Consider the following 19,051-nt stretch of genomic DNA (forward strand, 5'->3'; position numbering starts at 1 on the left):
CAGAAGCACGTGCAAGGGGTCAGCCCTCAAGCCGGTGGTAGTCGAGATCCGTGCTAGGGGTAGGCTCAGTCCTGCTTTGCTTGATTTGGAAAGCAGATGTTCCCGAACTGTTTTGATCCGGACACCTCTCTGTTGTCATATTCTTGATCTAAAGCTCCAAGAAGCCGGTGTTCTTTCTCCTTTCAGTTGGGCAGCCTCACTTCCTGACCACCCACAAAGTCTCTAGCTTTGACAGTCTCAAATCATATTGTTCTGTTTTTTTCCCTTTTTCTTCCTCTATCCAGCCTCTACGTCTAGCCCACAGTCCCTTTGATCTTACTGTTTTTTTAATCCCTCTTAGAGTAAATGCCAGAGCCATTTATCTTTTTTAGAGGAGACAGAGAGACATTTTTTTTGCAGATAACTTCACCAAAGAGATCACATAGTTTAGGCACATGCAGTTGAGAAGAGATGAGAGTCAAATAGAAATTGAAGTTCATCCTTATTCCCTTCCCTTTCATGCCTTTTTCTAAGGAAGGACTGTGGTAGAACACGGATCACAGTTCTGAGTCACCAGTTCTCAAACCTTATGCCTCCTCAGTATGGCCTCTGCCCCTGTCCTGTTCACTCATTGATGACCTTTGGGGTTTGAACTTGTCATGGTCTGCATCTACAGCTGGTCCTCAGGATCTGTCAACAGAGTGAATTTTTGGCTCCATAACTTAGCACTGCCCACACCACTGCCAGAAGCACTTTTGTATAAAAGATAATTGATTTCTCTGACTGAGGACTGGTTTTCGGCTTTAAGAAACCATTAACAGGTTAACTTTTTCCTGTACCCTGAGAGGGCAGTTTTTGCTTGTCCAGTAGTTCTCAGCAAGAACATTCTTTGGGCTCCTTTTTCGGACCAGCTGGTCCAAGGGCAGGTCATGAGCCCAAGATTGAGCCCACAGTTTTACTGAGACCCCAGAAGACTCTGAAGAGATTCTACCTGGCTCTTTGCCCCGAGTGACCTTCCTGCACCCCTTTCTGTTTGGTCAACCTAAGCAGTCATCAACCTGCTTCTCTAGCCACGCAAACGTGGGCAGCCCAAACTGACACTCAGTGTTGCTTGTTCCTTCCATCTGGTAGGTTTCACCAGATGTCAATTCTACAGTTTAAAGGCCACCCCCTCTATAAAGAATGCCAAGGTACAGCCTAACTTCCTGGGAAAGAATTGTAAGAATAAATAAATCATCTGGCCAGAGAAGGGCTGATTGAGCCTGAGTCTTTTTAGCCAGAATCCCTTCTATCCTTCATAAGTGATGATGATCACTTTGGCAAATTCCAGCATCTGCAATTCGGTCTGGTCATACCAAGGAAAGACCATTTCAGCACAGTAAGGAAAAACCAAGACATATGATAATGGCGGAGGGGCGGGGAGGGGGATGTGGGAGTGTCCTCATGTCCAAATGTATTCCTTCACTTGAAATATTTTGAGAAAAGTATTGTTTTTGAATTGGTACATTTAACCATGTTAGAAAAGTTTCCTGTCAAAGCTTTTTTCCCCTTTTATGCAGACAGGCAAGCAAATCATCTGTTCAGGGCTGCTATACAAACTTTCTTCCTCATAACTGAACACTCATGGGGTAAATTGTCAATAAAGATCCCTCAGGGTAAAGGAAATTTCAACTCAGTTTGGAAAACCAGATTTCTCCTTTGGAAAGCACACCTCCCCAGAGGCACACCTCTCAGAGCAGACATTGTGTTCATTCCCCAGAACATTTCACTGCACATTCCTGAGTTAATATAAATTTTAGTCCAGAAATTTCTGGACTAAAAAAATACAGTAGACAGTTAAACCACGAGACTCAGCTGTGCGGGACAGTGTTCTAAGAGGAAGGTTATTTGTAGGGGCCTTATCTGCCCTGGAGCCAGTTGACAGCAAATCATGTCTGGTGGTTCTTGGCCATCAGCACCCACAGGATTCTACTCACTCACGGTAACACCCAGTAAATGGCCAGGCTGAGAATGATGAGGGGTGTCAGGGCACATCATGGTTCAGGCCTGCCTGGGTTCTAGTCCATCATTCTCAGCTGTGTAACCTCGAGCCAACTATCTAATGCCTCATCTTTACATGTGGATAATAATAGTACCTACAGCAAATGGTTTATGTGAGTATTCAGAGGGGTGACGTGTGTAAAGCACTTAGTGAGGACCCAAGACACAGTCGTGGTTCAATGTTTGTTACAACAAAAAAACACTAAAATAACTGCGTTTTTAGTATAACTAATAATAATAGATCCTAAGTTTTATTATTACTATCCTCCCACTTAACAGATGAAAAAACTGAGGCACAGAGAGGGTAAGTAAATGACCTCTGCTTTCAGAGCTAGCATTTGAACCCAGGTGGTCTGGCTTCCAGAGCCAGTGTTCTTGGCTCGTCTACCTCGTGCTGTTGAATCAAAAGCTGAAGGAGCCTTTTTTCCTCAACTTGGTTCTCTTACTCTGAATAAAACCATTTGCTTCACAACAGGATTCAGAATATTATTTAGGATTTCAACGTGTGTAACACTGTTGACCTCCTGGTTGACTTTAACCCATGTGCTCACTTCCTGATATTGAAAATGTGGCATCTTCTTTGAATTGGGAGATGGTGGTCCTCGAAATGGGGAGGACAATGGCATCTCAAGGTGTCTGAGAATATTGTCCCAGAAGAGCATTAGGATAGGTTGTCATTTCCACAGCACCAGGCAGAGGGGGATTTCAGGTCTTTGGCTTTTACAGTTCCCTTCTTGGTTTTGAGGTTTCCTTAAGTGCTGGATGCCTGAGAATGTAGGATGCCAAGAAAAACCCCAATTTTACTTTATTTTATTTCTTTATCTTATTCTCTTGACTACACCATCTCTGTTGTATTTTTCCTCCTCTCTCTCTGTTTACAGTCATGCTCCACATAACGATGTTTCGGTCAACAACAGACCACATATATGACGGTGGGCCCATAAGATTACTACCATACAACCCAGGTGTATAATAGGCTATACCATCTAGGTTTGTGTAAGTACACTCTATGATGTTCACACAATGATGAAATTGCCTAACGAAGCATTTCTCAGAACGTATCCCTGTCGTTAAGCAACACATAACTGTATTTCTGTTTTGCGTAAAACCTACACCCTCAACAGGAATGGCTTTTGAAATTCAAAATCTTAAGTCCTATCTGTACTCCTAGGAGTACTGGAAGAGGAGGAGGCTGTGCTCAAAGTTGGGGCAGCAGCAAAAGGTGATAGAGAAGGGCTGCCAAGCACCTTGTGAATCAGGGCCTCCATGCCTGTGCTCATTCCTTAAATATCTAACGTGATTTCCTTGAACAGTGGTTTTCACTGATCAGCAGAATGAAGGCAATGGGCATCAGAATATTTTAAAAAGGTATACATGCATGGAGCATGGCCCCAGGTGATTCGGGCTCCATGCATACATAGTGGCCCTAGGGATCTGTATTTTTAAAAATCTCCACAAGAAAATTCTGATGCCACTAATCACTGCTCTAGACCATCTGGCACACCAGTATTCAAAGAGAAAAACAAAGCTGTAGCCCAAAGCAAATAGGAAGAAAATTATTCCTCTCTTTAGGGTCCTCTGTTAGTACAGATAGGTAAGAACTGTCGAAAGTAAATTTAAGTAAATGTGATGGGTTTTCTCTTTCCTTCCTTCCTTCATTCCTTCCTTCCTTTCTTTCTTTCTTTCTCTGTTTCTCTGTTTCTCTCTTTCTTTCTTTCTTTATTTTCTTTTTCTTTCTCTTTCCTCCCTTCTTTCTATATTTTTTTTAATTCTGTGGTCCTCGTGCTGCAGTGAAGGACTTGGTTTTGAAATCCTAACTATTCAAACTATTTTGTTACTATGACAGGATATTTTTATTCTCTTAGTTACTTTTTTTTGGGGGGGTTGGGTAATACCAGTAAGCAATCTATTAAAGAGCCTGCCATCCATCATTGGAATTTGGAACAATAATGATGGATTGAAAATAAGTATTCATACCAGGTTTTTTTTCCCCCTCCTCACAAATTCCTTCAGTTCCAGTATCTCTTTAGTAAATTGTTGATAGTATTTTGCTGTTCGTCTTTTTGGAATCAAGCCCAGGAGTAAGAAGGCACCAGCAGCAGCTGATGGAACATTCACAAACCCAATGGAACTTATTGCTTGGTTGGCCTGTTCTGAAACTCATTCTCCACAGCGAAACAAAGTCACAAAATGCTCACAGTTGTTGACAAATATGTCATACTCCACCTCCTGTCCAATAACAAACTCTGACCGTTGCATGACTTCTTCCACGGGGAGAGGGGAGTATGTTTCATAGTATTATTTATTCTATATGTGTCATTTCCCACAACATCCTTCAAGAGCTGCATCTTCATCAGGGCCTTTCTGCTGAATACAGACTTGGTGCTTGTAAATGATGCAGGAATGCTGTCCTCTTGAGGTGTAGTGTCGATAACATAACCATCACCCAGGTACAGCACCCAGTGCTGATAGCCAGGACGAAACACTTTAATCAAGTCTCCTGGCAGGGGCTTGCCAGAATAGTTCAAACGAAAACAATCATTAAATACCAACTCACTCTTAAGCCCAGGTTGTCTTCCTTCACCAGTGGCAGCTAGGGGGAGTCCTCGGGTCACCCTGGTCTCACTGCTGCCTCTCCTTCTAGTGACCATGGGCCGACTCCATCTACTCCCGGGGGAGATCAAGGTGGTCCCAGCCAACTACCCTCTTAGTTACCCTTCTTGAAGCTCCCTTCGTGTCTCTGGGATTTAACCAACCTAGAGAGAGAACTGCCAAAGTCATTGACACATTGGAGGCCTGTTTTATTCTGTTTAAAACAGGCATCAAGTTAACACGTCAATCCTAGGACTGATAGAAATAAAAATGAATCCAATGGAAATTAGCAAATAGCCAAGAATTTTTACATACCTGAGAAGTATTATTATTATTGTTGTTAGAAATAGTAAACATGACTCAGAAGGGCAGTGCAGCAGCTCCTCAAGGTCCACTGTTCTTTGCCATCAGACATATCACTTAAATGACACTGAACACTGTGGGAAAGACCAGGTATGATTTAGTCAGAGACTAGGATTTTGAGCCTCTCTCCGCGACTGCATTAACTGACCCTATTAGGATGTTTAATTCAGCTCTGAAAAACCACTCTCTTAGAGATCTTTACTGCACATGTAGGAGCCAAGGAGGAATGTATTTATGCTTTGCCAAGAATCTACATTCGCCCACGAGATTAAACATTCATAAATCCAATTGCCTTCTCAATGCCTCCTCTTGGCTTTTTTCATTCAACAAAATTTTATGGAGTTCCAGCTTACATACTAAGTGCTGTTTTGTGCACTGGGGATACAGTACAGAACAAGATAGACAGAGCCCCTTCCCTCACAGAGCTTCAATTCTAATGATGTCTAAGAGACATGTCACATATGGCCAGAATGGAACTGTTGACTCCTCCCTCTCCCATTCCCATACCACCCAGTATCTGCCCCACTAACCCCATGCCATCCTCCCCATCTCAGCGTCTGCACAGGTGCTCAGGCTAACAACCTAAGAGTCATCCTTGATTTACTCTTTGTTCCCGAACATCCAAACCATCAGCAAGTCCATTTGCTCTACTTACAAAATGTATCCTGAATTGGACCACTCCTTAGCATTTCACCTGCCACCACCTTGGAGCCAGCCACCATTGCACTCATCTCCAGTACTGCTTTCCTGCTTGCATGCCCTGTAATCCACTCTCCACTCAGCAGCCAGAGTGTTCTTTTATAAACATAAATTAGCAGATCCGGTTACTGAAAATCCCCCAGTGGCTTGCCTTTGCGTTTGGAATGAGATCCAAAGTGTCAAGACCCTGCATGATTTTGCAGGGTTGCAGATTTCTCCAACCTAACTTAACACCACCCACCCCTTTCTCTGGCTCTGTTCCAGCCACACTGACCTTCCTTCTGTTCCTGAACATACCGAACCTGTTTTGTCCACACGGCCTTTGCACTTGCTATTCCCTCTGCTTAAGACCTTCTTCCCCCAGGTCATACCACAGCTGCTGTCTTCTCTTGGTTATGTCTCAGCTCAGAAGTCAAGGAAGCCATTCACTTGTTTACTTTTTTTCTTAGAAACTTGTTTAACTTGCTCATTGCGATATATCGGGTTCTTCACAAAGTGCCAGCTATGTAGTAAATGCTCAATAAATAAGTATTTAATGAATGAATAATGCTAATTGATGTTAACAATTACTTATTGAAATAGGTGCTGTTAGAGATACAAAGAAAAGCAAGACGGCCCTTTGTTCGAGGAATTTACGAGCTAGTTCAAGACATATAAGACATAAAATATTGAATAAATATACACATTTAAAAAAAGCAATGCAAAGCATCTAACCACATGAGAGACTGTGGTTAGAGAAGTGCCATGCATTAGTGGAAAGAGTGTGATTCTATTGCTAAGTCTGGATTTGAGTCCAGGTTCTGCCACTTACTCAGGAGGAGACTCTGGGCAAGTAAGTGACATAAACTGATTTCAGCTTCATATTTCTCACCTATAAAATGGGATAATTTTATCAACTTCACATAGTTATTGGAACATTTAAGGAAGATAACGTATATAAGATCACCTAGCACAGGATAGGTATTCAGTGAATGATAACTAGTATGGTCCATGTCAGATGAGAGACAAGGATTGTATGTACTATGAGAGTGGAAGAGAGAGACCACACAGGGACATTGCCCTGAAGGATGACCAAAGATGTCAGAGTCTCAGAGATTGGAAAGGCTTTTCCAGACACAATTATGAACTTTATCATTGATGAGGTTTCAGAGGTTATGTTATGTACTCCTATCATCTACCAAGTATAGGAATCTCTCCCTTGCAGATTTTTACCCAGCTTTTGCTAAAAATTTTTAAAGACAGTTCACTCCATTTCAATGAGCCTATTATATTGGTGGAGCTCAACATAATGTATGTCTGATTCTTTGCAGAGTGCCAGCTGTCAAAGTTGTCTTTCACGTTAAAATTGTCTCTAACAGAAATTGTGTCGTCCTTTGGTTTTGTTCTCTTGAGGCTAGACATTCCCCGTATTGTCAAAACTTACCTCATGTTTCAATATCCCTCTTAAAAATGAGGCTCTCGGGCCGGCCCGGTGGCTTAGCGGTTAAGTGCGCGTGCTCCGCTACTGGCGGCCCGGGTTCGGATCCCGGGCGCGCACCGACACACTGCTTCTCCGGCCATGCTGAGGCCGCGTGCCACATACAGCAACTAGAAGGATGTGCAACTATGACACACAACTATCTACTGGGGCTTTGGGGAAAAAAAAAAGGAGGAGGATTGGCAATAGATGTTAGCTCAGGGCCGGTCTTCCTCAGCAAAAAAAAAAAAGAGGAGGATTAGCACGGATGTTAGCTCAGGGCTGACTTCCTCACAAAAAAAAAAAAAAAAAAAAATGAGGCTCTCTTCTCTGTTCTGAGACTCTCCCTTCTTGCATTTGGGTCATTCTCATGCTCTTAATGCCTGCTAATTTGATTACTTTCTTCTGTCAGCTGTGTCTGTTTATTAGCCCAGCCAAAGGTCAGCTGAAACCCCTAGGCAAATGGCTGTCAAGCTCATCTCTTCTCTGTGCATAGATTGTTTTATTCATTGTTTTCTTACATGGATGTAATATTTTATGTTTTTGTTTTGTTTTGTTTTGTTTTGTGAGGAAGATCAGCCCTGTGCTAACATCTTCCAATCCTCCTCTTTTTTTTGCTGAGGAAGACTGGCCCTGGGCTAACATTCGTGCCCATCTTCTTCCACTTTATAGGGGACGCCGCCACAGCATGGCTTGCCAAGCGGTGTGTCGGTGCGTGCCTGGGATGCCAACTGGTGAACCCCGGGCCGCCGCAGCGGAGCACGCACACTTAACCACTTGCGCCACCGGGCCGGCCCCAATATTTTAAGTCTACTAAATTTTATCTTTTTGGACATTCAAGCCTGTCAAAATAATTTTTAATCTTAATTCAGTTATGTGTTGAATTATCTTCCACTCCTGATTTTTTTTTATATTCAGGTTTGGTAAATGTGTCTCATATATATTTATTCAAATTGTTGGTAAAAATGTCAAACCAAATAGGAATTAATGGAAAGCCCTATGGCACATCACTAGTGACTACTCATCAGGTTGGCCTTGAACCATTAATGCCCTCTTTGCTAAGTGTTTTAAGCTAGACATGAATTTCCTTAATGCCACGATCATCCGACAGATGTTTCACATTTTGTCTCTAGGTATAACTTAAGATACTCTGTGAAATAATTCCCAAAACCAAGACACATCCTTGATACGCAAGTAAAATTATCATCTCAAAAAGAAATTTAAAAATTGCTTAATTTGATAATTAGCTGCTTGAGGATATCTAATTTTTCTCCCATTTCCTCAGATGATGATGATGATGATGATGATGATAGAGAAATTAGTAATGTAGCCCCTGTTAATTCTGTGCCTTGCGCTGGCTACTGTGCCAAACACTTTGCATACCTAATCACATTTAGCTTTTGTGTAACCCTAAAAGATGGGAATCGTTGCTTTATTTAGCAAATAAGAAAACTGAGATTCAGAAAGGCTACGTAATTTGCCCAATATCACATAACTAGAAAGTGACTAAGCCAAGAAGAAACTCAGGGTTTTGTGACCTCAAAGCCCAAACTCTTTGTCATATCGCTATACAGATAGACCTATGCATCTAGTTGCACAATAAATACTTGCCATGGGAAATACCATGAATAAAGAAATGGGGGCATAAAATGCTGGTTTGTTTGAGGGATTTGGGTGGTAACCGAGTAAGACCAGAGCAGCATCTCCAAAGTGAGTTGTGTGGGCTGTCAGTATGCATTCTATGGAAAAATAGCGCCCTATGGTCTAACACATGCCACATGCTGGGAAAACAATGATAACAAAGTGGTCTTTTTCGTTGCAGGACTTCTCAGGTCATTTATTGTGCCAATGTACATTGGGACTCTCAAAATGCAGCATTTCACAAACATATTTGAGTACTGAGTGCCTGTAGGCCCAGTACCTATTACAGAACATGCTTGGGAAACTGTGTTGTGTAGGGGAGGTAGGTGGGTCTGTCATATAGGGAGAAGGTGGTTCTGGGCCTTAATGCCTCAGCCTCCCAAAGCTGTTGGCCATGAATCCCTCAAGAGCTGGAAAAGGAACAAGGAAGGAAGTGAGGCTTCAGCTCTAGGTCAAAGCAGGGCAGATTCTGTGGAAGAAGAGGTCTGGGTCCCTCCTGTCCTGGCACATGGATCTAGGCCACATAGACTTACAAAGTGAGAACTTAATCTCATGATTTGGATGTCATAAGCCTCACTCGAACACAAGTTTCATTCTTTTATCATTACACTTCATACTTTAAAAATTATACACACACTGAAATTATGTATAAATCATTAGGGTAGAAAACACTCAGCACTGGCCTTGAAAAATGCAGCCAAGAAGTTTGTGGGGATTTCCAGCCACCACACCTGTCTCTTCTGTTCTCTGTCCCCTCTCCCTCTTTCCTGGGTACTCACAGCCACCATGAGACCCCCAATTCGTGTTCAAGTGAAAGCTTGAGAAGTCCAGAAATAGAGACACTTTTAATTTGTTGTTATGAGTCGTTTTGTGACTTGTAAAATATTTTCTTCAGTGAAAAGTAAAATCATCATATATTTGTGGCCATTCTTTATTTAGATCAATCAAATATATAAATGCAACGGATACTCCTCAGAAGTAGAGGAAAAAAATCTGTATATTTATAGTTCTTCAATCTAATACTTTCTAAGATGCTTTGTATTGCTTATGTAAAATATGATTTATTAATCTTTAGCTGGAGAAACCAGCAGCCAATCTTGGGGAAAATTTTTAAGGTATACTTAAATTAAAACCCTTAATCAAATGATGGACACTTTTATACCGTGCCTTTATACTTATGCAGAGCTTTTTGCATGTGTTATCTCATTTTGTCTTTATAGGCCATTCTAATTTGGATCTGGGGCTCAAATCTGTTCTTCTGACTCCAAGTCCAGGGTTCTCCCCCTCGATCACTGTTGCCTTTCACTCCTGCTGTGTATCTAGCACTTTGATACATACTCCTAGAGTTTAGCTTTTCCTAAAAATTGTTCTGCAGAACCCTGGTTTCTCAACCTGTTCTGGAGGAGAAAGGAAAAAACAAAAAGATTCGTGGCTCAACACCTTTCAGAAACACTTTTGCAGCTCTTTTCCCCTCGTGTGTTGATAGTCTCAAAGCATATTAGCATATGGAAGGCTACAGAAGTCCAGCAATAAGGACACTTAATTCACCAGCATTTCTCAAACATATTTCACCTGGAACTTTATATTCCTGCTCTTTGTCTAGTTTTGCTGAGCACACTGTTCTTGAAACTACCGAAGACAAAAAATATTAAGAAACAAAAAATACACATGCGAAATCTGACACGCATTCCAGCCTTCCTCCCCTCTTCCCCCTTAGGATGAGGGCTCCAGGTCAGTTCGGGCTGGACAGTGCTAAGGTGGTTGAAATGAATGAATGGCAAAGAGGTGGATGGCAGGGAGGACATTTCAAGTGAGAGAACCAGCTTGATCAAACATATTCTGGGCAGGATTGTGCATGATGGATTGAAGAGGAAGCCTGGGTGCAGGAAGACCCAGCAGAGAATTGGAGCAAACAACAGGAGGTGACAAGGGGCCTACTATAAGATGTGAGAATAAAAGGGGAAAATTGCTCCCGATTGTTTAGAAAAAAGAACCCCAGCAGTGCAGTGACGGATTGGGTAGGAAGGCTGAATGAGAAAGGAGGGTCAAGACTGACTTCAGGCCTTCAAGGCAGGGTGTTTGGAACACACGGGGCACCTGTGACAGCATCTGGGCAGTTACAAAAACCATCAAGACGGTCAAGAGCACATGCTTTGATTCAGACATACTAGGGTTCAAAATTGGACCCTGTTACTTATTAGCACAGTGGATTTGGCCAAATTACTTTACTTCTCTGAGCCTATTTCCCCAGCTGTAAAAGGGAGCAAGAGTAGTTTCCTCATTGGTTGTTGTAAAGATTAAGTAAGATAATGAATCCTTAGCTCAGGATAGTGCCTAGCACAGTGTTTAGGTACTCAACAAATGTTAATTGTTATTTCTGTTATTACTATCACCATCATCATCATATTCGATTTGGGACACGCAGGTTTTAGGATGAGAGTAAAGTAAGATCTTTAAATGGATGCCCTCTAGGTAGTGGGAGGTAGGAGTCTGGAGCTCAGGTACTAGGAGATCGAGGCTACAGACACAATTTGGGAATAATCCCCATAGAAGGGATGGGTGAGCCACCAGAGTTAATCTGTTTTCTAAGACGTCAAGTGTGAGAGAGCTCACAGCCTCCAAGAATCAAGCTTTGGTAACACACACTGCCATGGCAGATGAAAGGATCCATTGAGAAAGAGAATGTGGGCATCACAAGAGAATCAGGCAATGTGGGTGATGAAAACCAAGGAGGAAAACCTTCCCAGATGAGTATCACATTATCCTGAGCCAGCGAAGTTGAAAAGTGCACTGACAGAGAGTCCAGAATGGTGAACAGGTCACAGGATGACGTAGCATTACTCATGTCTCCTCTAAACTGGGCACACCTGAAGTGTTGTATTCTGATGCCAAATTTGCAGAAGGATTTCTATAGACCAGAGTAGAGAGGACACTAAAAAACATGTAGAACAAGTGACAAGTGAAGAAACTTGAACTATTTTCCCAAGGTGGGAGACTTCTAATGTGGTCAGGGTGGTACATTTTAGTATTTGAAGGGTTGCCATGGGGGCCGGCCCGGTGGCGCCAGCGGTTAAGTGCGGGCGCTCCGCTGCAGCAGCCTGGGGTGTGTCGGTTTGGAACCCCGGGTGTGCATTGACACACCGCTTGGCAAGCCGTGCTGTGGCGGCGTCCCATATAAAGTAGAGGAAGATGGGCATGGATGTCAGCCCAGGGCCAGTCTTCCTCAGCAAAAAGAGGAGGATTGGCAGATGTTAGCTCAGGGCCGATCTTCCTCACACACAAAAAAAAAAAAAATGAAGGGTTGCCATGAAGATAAAGTTGAGTTATTCTTTGTGACTTTAGCAGGCAGAACTAGGTCCAGTCATTTCATCTTGGCCTTAGAACAGGCTGCCTCCTGAGGCAGTGAACTTCTTGTAACTGGAGATATTTCACCCAGAGCCTGGCTGGCTGTCTGCAAAGCTGGAAAGAAACTCCTGGTTGGGTTGGGAAGTTGACCTAGGTCACCCTATGGCCTTGGGTTGAATCCGTCCCACCACCTGTTTTTGTACAGCTTATGAGCTAAGAATGGCTATTGCATTTTTAAATGATTTTTAAAAATCAAATGAAGAAGAATACTTTGTGATAGGTGAAAATGGTATGAAATTCAAATTTCAGTGTCCATAAATAAGATTGTGTTGGAACACAGTCGTGCTCATTCATTTACATACTGTGGCTGGTTTTGCACTACAATGGTGGGGCTGAGTAGTTGCAACAAAGAATGAATGGCTCACAAAGCCTAAAATATTTATCATCTGGCCCTTTACAGAAAAAGTTTGCCAAGAAGTTTGAGATCATCTGGTGGCCTTTTTTCAACTGGGAGATTCTGTGAGGGAGAAAAGTTTTTGCCTTAGATTTGGGTAGAAGGTCATGGATCACTTGGAAACCATCATTGCAATAGTCTGCAGGGATAGAAACCAGGGTACAGTGGTGAGAAAATGTAGATAATGGATTGGGAATACTTGTGTGAGAAGTCTGACAGAAAACAAAGGTGAAAACGGGTGGCGGCTCATCAGACCAGCCCAGTACAGGGAAGGTAGTTTGGGAGGGAGAGGAAGATGTACTATAAGTTTGTGTGAAAAGAGAGACATAAAAACTTTTCCTGTGCTTGATGAACCCAGTGGTATTCTTAGTATCTGCTTTATTTTATGGCACAGTTATACATATCTGTTGTCATATCTCTCAGCAAGAGGGGATTTTCTAAATGTTCTTGTTTATAAATGTGCAGAAAATTTTTGCACAGAGAGTCATGCTTTTGTTGGCCAAAGAAAGTGAACACTTGCTGATTTTCTGGCAATCCTAACAAAAATACTGAAGTGTATTTATACTCTGGAGGCCAAAATGAGTTTCAAAATGACAGTACTCAGATACATAATCAGCCCAGCTTTCCTCTTCTGCCTCCATTGGGTTTAACAACTTTGTCAAATCCCTTCCTCTGAAATCCACTTCGGCAAGTGAGATGAAACTAATTCTCTCTGCTGCCACATAAACACAGGCGGGTTTTCCTGCTGGGCTCTCAAAAACTTGGTCCCTAACCAATGGATGAGATAAGCAGAATAAATCCACGGAAAGTGTGGTATGAAACTGTCTTTTTTTAAAAGCAAATTTTTTATGACTTCTTAGAGCATGACTTCCTTATTAACATTTCATACCATCACAAAAATGTTTACTTCACACTGTTTTAAAGCATAATAGTATTCAAGTAGAATTTCAAGCCAGACACAGGAACTTAGTTACTGTTCTTATTCCAAACAAAGCAAGATACCTGTTGTGTAGTCCAATATAAGTAACTGTTTGTGATCTGTGCCAGTGAGGGAACCAGATATTCTGCTTGTAAAAATCCACACAGAACCAAATATCCCCCTTTGGCTAATAGTTTTGCCATCCTTTCCCAGGGGAATTATGTGACAACTGTTAACAAGCAGCTACATTCATCCATTTGGTTTTCACATTCCTTCCTTGTCCCTGTGACCATACCAAGAGATATTGTCACCAAATAATTACCCCAAGAAACTCAAGGGAGGTTTCAGAAACATTTAACTGTTTCTCCAAATTGTTTTTTTTCTTGTTGTTGTTAAGAGATGCAATCACCAACCACCCTGAACCAGACTGAGCCCCACCGCAGGAGCAGCACCTGCAGAGGTGAGCCAGGAGGTGCCAGCTGGGCTTGCACAAGCGAATGCCCACCTCTCCCCTTTGAATATTCATTCCGCATCCAAAATAAAAGACCCCTGCTTTCACGCGCTAAAGGAAAGCCAGGACTTTGAAAATGATTCCGTGTGGCCTCCTGTTTGCTGCAAATAAGCTCTACTTTGTGTGACAGCTACTTCTGGTGGAGAATCTGATTTTAACTTGCCAGGAGGCAAACGCACTTTGGTTTGGTAAAAAACCTCTCTGCTCCTCATTTGTTAGTAGCTCCTTATCGCCAACCGAATAGTGTTTAGGCATTTTAGCCACATTCAAGAAGCTCTACCATGTACCTGTCCAGTTTTCTCCCACGTTAATCTCTCATGCCCCTTTCGCGTCTATCAGCCCGATGACTCACTGTCACATTCTGTGGGAAGTGATTCCAGGGGGCACCATTCACATAGTGTACAAAACAGCAGCTCTGAATGAGAGTACTGGCTCTGAAATTTGAGTTCAAATCCCAATTCCACCACTTACTGTCTGTGTGACCCCAGGCAAGTTTCTTAACCATGCTATACCTTGGTCTCCTCATCTATAAAATGGTGCTAATAATACCGACCTAACAAATAGGGTGGTTGCAAGAATCCAAAGAGATAATTTAGGGGAATGTGTTTGCCACAGTAATTGATCTAGACTCAAGAACTCAATAAATAACTAGTGATGAAGATAATAATTCTAGAAAACTAATAACTCTGGATCACTTACTTTGAGAAAAGATAAGAAAGTTTTCCTTGCTTCCAATATTATAACATTTTAAGATCTCCATTTAGCAGACATCAAAAAGTCTGGGGAGGGCCGGCCCTGTGGCTTGGTGGTTAAGTGCGCGCGCTGCAATGCTGGTGACCCGGGTTCGGATCCCGGGTGCGCATCGAGGCACCACTTCTCCGTCCATCCTGAGGCCGAGTCCCACATACAGCAACTAGAAGGATGTGCAGCTATGACATACAACTATCTACTGGGGCTTTGGGGGGAAAAAATAAAAATAAAAAAAAAATAAAAAAATAAAAAAAGTCTGGGGAAATGGAGATCACCATTTTGAATAGTACAACATACCCATGTGGGCCATTTGAATGATAACAAAGGTTGTAGGTAGATAGAGCTACTGATATTAGGGTTGGTTCTACCATCTGTATCTGGATTCATAGAATAGAGAGACCACATCTAAAGTATAAAGTATAAAGTTTTCTAACATCTTTAACCCATGCCTTTTTTCAAAATGTTAAAAAAACCCTCATATCCACATTTAATGTGATTTGAAATTTCAAAATACAGTTGATAGCATAAATAAAAGCATTTATAATGCTGAATATACATGAAATATTAAAAATATTTCATGTTCTTCTCTCCCCTGCCTGCCCTGCTCCAACCTTGGCCGGGACTGTCATCACCCTCCTCCCCAAGGTGAGAAGCACAGTCAGAGAGAAAGGGTGGTGGGCTGGTCCAGATTCCACATGACGTCTAATGGTGCTCTTCTAGTTCTAGAAGTTTATGATTTAGGGACTAAGTGTCCAAACTCTGGAGATCCAAGTCTTTCTCCTAACAAGAAAGAAGTCCCTGTGTAAAGGGATACAATGAGAGATGACATGGGAACAGAAGTTTGGGTCCGGGAATGTCACTCTAAGAGTCGGGGTTTTTTTGAAGAAGAAAAGTGACATATCATGACATGTCACATTTGAGGAGGATAACACCACACCCAGTGATTCCCTTTCTCTTGGGAATTTGAGACTAGTTATGGGAGGGGGGGAGATGATATTCTATCAGCAATATAACTCCCTGAGGATTTCAAAAACTTCTCTCTTAGAAATTCTTAAGAAAACAATACACACTCATCTGCTCGGGATAGTTTTAGGATTCAGTTAGATAGCTGAACTATGGGTGTCAGATCTTGATTTCACGGAATTTCTTCCTTATCTGTACCATGAATCTAAAAAACGCCAAAGAAACTTTTAACAAGATCATGAGTCTGGAATCTTCGTTTTGCCTCTAGCCAGCCATGTGAACAAATCCTTTAGCCTCTGGGCATCAGTTTCTGCCCTGTAAGACAAAGGATAAGACCAGATGACCCACAATGTCCCTTAGAACCTGAACTCTGGAGTCTGATCTCCCCAAGTTTGAATCCTATCTGTGTTGTTTATGTGATTTAAGTTACTAAGTCTTTCTAAGCCTCCCTTTGCCCATTTGTCAAATGAAGATAATACTTCCTTCTAGGTAGAGTTGTTGTGATCAATAGATGCCATCTATTGTTATTGTAATCCTCTGATGCTTAATGTATAAGGTAAACTGTGTGTAATATTGAATCCAAAATATCCTATATGCACTACCCACTTGCTATACCCCTATTTGCAGAAAAGGAAGGGAGAAGAACCGAGTCTGCCAGTCAACAGCCAAGGCCCTGGGCTCAGGGGCTTGGGTTCTATGGCATAGGGGTGACAGGGAGTGTTCTTCTATTGCTATAGCGTATATATTTTAGCATGAAGTGTTCTCCTCTTCATTCTTTTCAAGTAGTGATTTCTTGTCTGATCCACTCTCAGCCTGGTTGTTACAGTGGGGCAGAGCCCCCCGAGGAGAAGCAGCTCACCCCCAGCTCCAAGTGAGGGGGAACTTCTTAGGATAACAGAGAAGGATGAATGGCCTGCCTTTCATGGGAGAGACTTAGGGAGAAAGGGCCCCACTCAGGCATAATGAGGGGGTACTGCTCAGCCCAGAATGCCCAATACCCGTTCTCGTCTGCTTTCTCTTCTCCTGGCAACACTTCTTTTTTGTTTGTTTGTTGTTTTCAGTATGATTTTTCATACTGAAACACTGAAAACTGATTTTTCGGTGACAGTTTTATTGAGATATAATTCATATGGCATACAATACACACATTTTAAGTATATGGTTCAGTGATTTTTTAGTGTATTCATAGAGTTGTGCATCACCACAATCAATTTTAGAACATTTTCATCACCCCAAAAAGAAACCCCATACCCAGTGGCAGTCACTCCCTATTCTTCCCTAGCCCTAGCCCCTGGAAACCACTAATCTACTTTCTGTCCCTATGGATTTGCCTATGTTGGACATTTCACGTAAATGGAATCATACAATATGTGGTCTTTTGTATGTAGCTTCTTTCACCTAGCATAATGTTTTCAAGGTTCGTCCATGTTGTAACATGTATCAGTGCTTCATATTTTTGGTTGTTGATCAATATTCCATTGTATGGATATACCTCATGTTGTTTATCCATTCATCAGTTGATGGATATTTGGGCTGTTTCCACCTTCTGGTTATTATAAATAATGGTACTATGAACATTCATGTATCAATTTTTGTGTGGGTATATGCTTTTGTTTCTCTTGGGTATATGCCTAGGAGTGGAACTGCTGGGTTATATGGTAACTCAATTTTTAGCATTTTGAGGAATTGCCAAACTGTGTTCCACAGCGGCTGCACCATTTTACATTCCCACCAGCAGCAGATGAGGGTTCTGATTTCTTCACATCCTTGTCAAAACTTGCTATTCTCTGTCTTTGTTTATTATAGCCATCCTAGTAGGTGTGAAGTGGTAACTCATTGTGGTTTTGATTTCATTTCCCTAAATGGTTAATGATGTTGAGTATCTTTTTATGCACTTATATTTGTATATCTTTTCTGGAGAAATCTCCATTCAAATCCTTTCTTGCAACATTTCTGACAATGAAGCATGACATTAAGATAGTCTCATCCTTCACAGATTTGCTGTTGTCATTCTGAGTCCTTGAGTATGAATGTGTATCCTGGGTAGGGAAAGTGAGGGCTCTAATTCCAAGTGTGGACAGGAAGAGAAGGGTCAGCACTTAGGATTCCTACTCTAACTGGGATTATGTCTATAAGCAGGGAAGACGGAAAATCAGTTGTTAATCTAGACGGGTGTGCATTCTCAATAGAAAAACTCTGGACTGGAAGGTAGATGACCTGGGCTCAATTCCTGGTTCTGCTTGGTGACTATGAACAAGTTGCTTAGTAGGTAACTTAGCTTCTTTAATCTTTCCTTTCCACATCCCCCTTTTCAATGATCTTTTTTCCTTTTTTAAATTGAAGTATAATTTACATACAGTAGAAATCACCCTTTTGGTGTACAGTTTGAGTTTTTACAAATGCATACAGTTGTGTGATGACTACCACAATCAAGAGAGAGAATATATCCCTCATTCCAAAAGTTCCCTTTACCCTCTTGTAGTCAATCTCTTCCCCCTATTGTAAACCTCTGTGAATTACTGATCTGATTCCTCTCTTTATCTTTTTGCCTTTTCCAGAATGTCATACAAATGGAATCTTGCAGGCTTTTGAGTTTGGCTTTTTTTCATTAAGCATAATACATTGGAAATTAATCATTGTTATTTCACAAATAAATAATCTGTGCTGCATAGTATTCTATTGTATGTATACGTATCATAGTTTATTTATCCATTCATCAGTTGAAGGACATTTGGGTTATTTTTAGGTTTTTTGCCATTATGAATTAAGATATTAAAAACCTTATCAAACAGGTGAACATAGGTTTTCCTTTCTCTTGGATAAATACTAAACTGTTTGCAAAGTGTTGTGTAAAGTGTCCATGTCATTTGGCATTCCCGACAATGATACGTGAGAGTACCAGTTGCTCCACATCCTCACTAGCACCTGTTGTCATGAACCTCAGTTTTTTCATCCGTAAATGGAACAGCAATCCCTGCCTTACTACTCTTTCGGGATCATTAGATAGAAATAAAAGTGAACAGCATAAGCAGAAGTTCTTTCTAAACTGTAAAGTCCTATACCCAAGTAAGAAATGCTAATACTTATGATGATAATGATCATGCCCACTTACATGTAAAACTTGTTTCCCACGTGAGCTAAATGTTTCATTTTTTTCCCCTACATCTTGGCAGACAGAGTGAGTTATAGCAAGTCTAAAGCAGCAAGAGGTTTTGCCTTAGATGCATTCTGGAGTTTGTTTTGGCTCCCGTTTTTGAACTTTTCACAGAAGCAGATAAATGACCAAGATGTAAATCATCAAGTGTGAGTCAGTTTTGTAAAGAAAAATGACCCTCTGTG

At 41.6% G+C, this 19,051-nt stretch overlaps 1 protein-coding gene and 1 pseudogene across 2 annotated transcripts in view; one reads left to right on the plus strand and one right to left on the minus strand.

The window, feature by feature from the left end:
* PLCE1 (phospholipase C epsilon 1) overlaps positions 1-19,051 on the plus strand; it is a 325,603-nt gene that overhangs the window by 183,702 nt on the left and 122,850 nt on the right. The gene's annotated exons all lie outside the window — the stretch shown is intronic.
* On the minus strand, positions 3,991-4,670 carry LOC106801493 (phospholipase A and acyltransferase 1 pseudogene; annotated as a pseudogene).

The sequence above is a fragment of the Ceratotherium simum genome, chromosome 6 (assembly GCF_057802395.1).
Source record: "Ceratotherium simum simum isolate JZ-2026a chromosome 6, ASM5780239v1, whole genome shotgun sequence".
Lineage (NCBI taxonomy): Eukaryota > Metazoa > Chordata > Mammalia > Perissodactyla > Rhinocerotidae > Ceratotherium > Ceratotherium simum.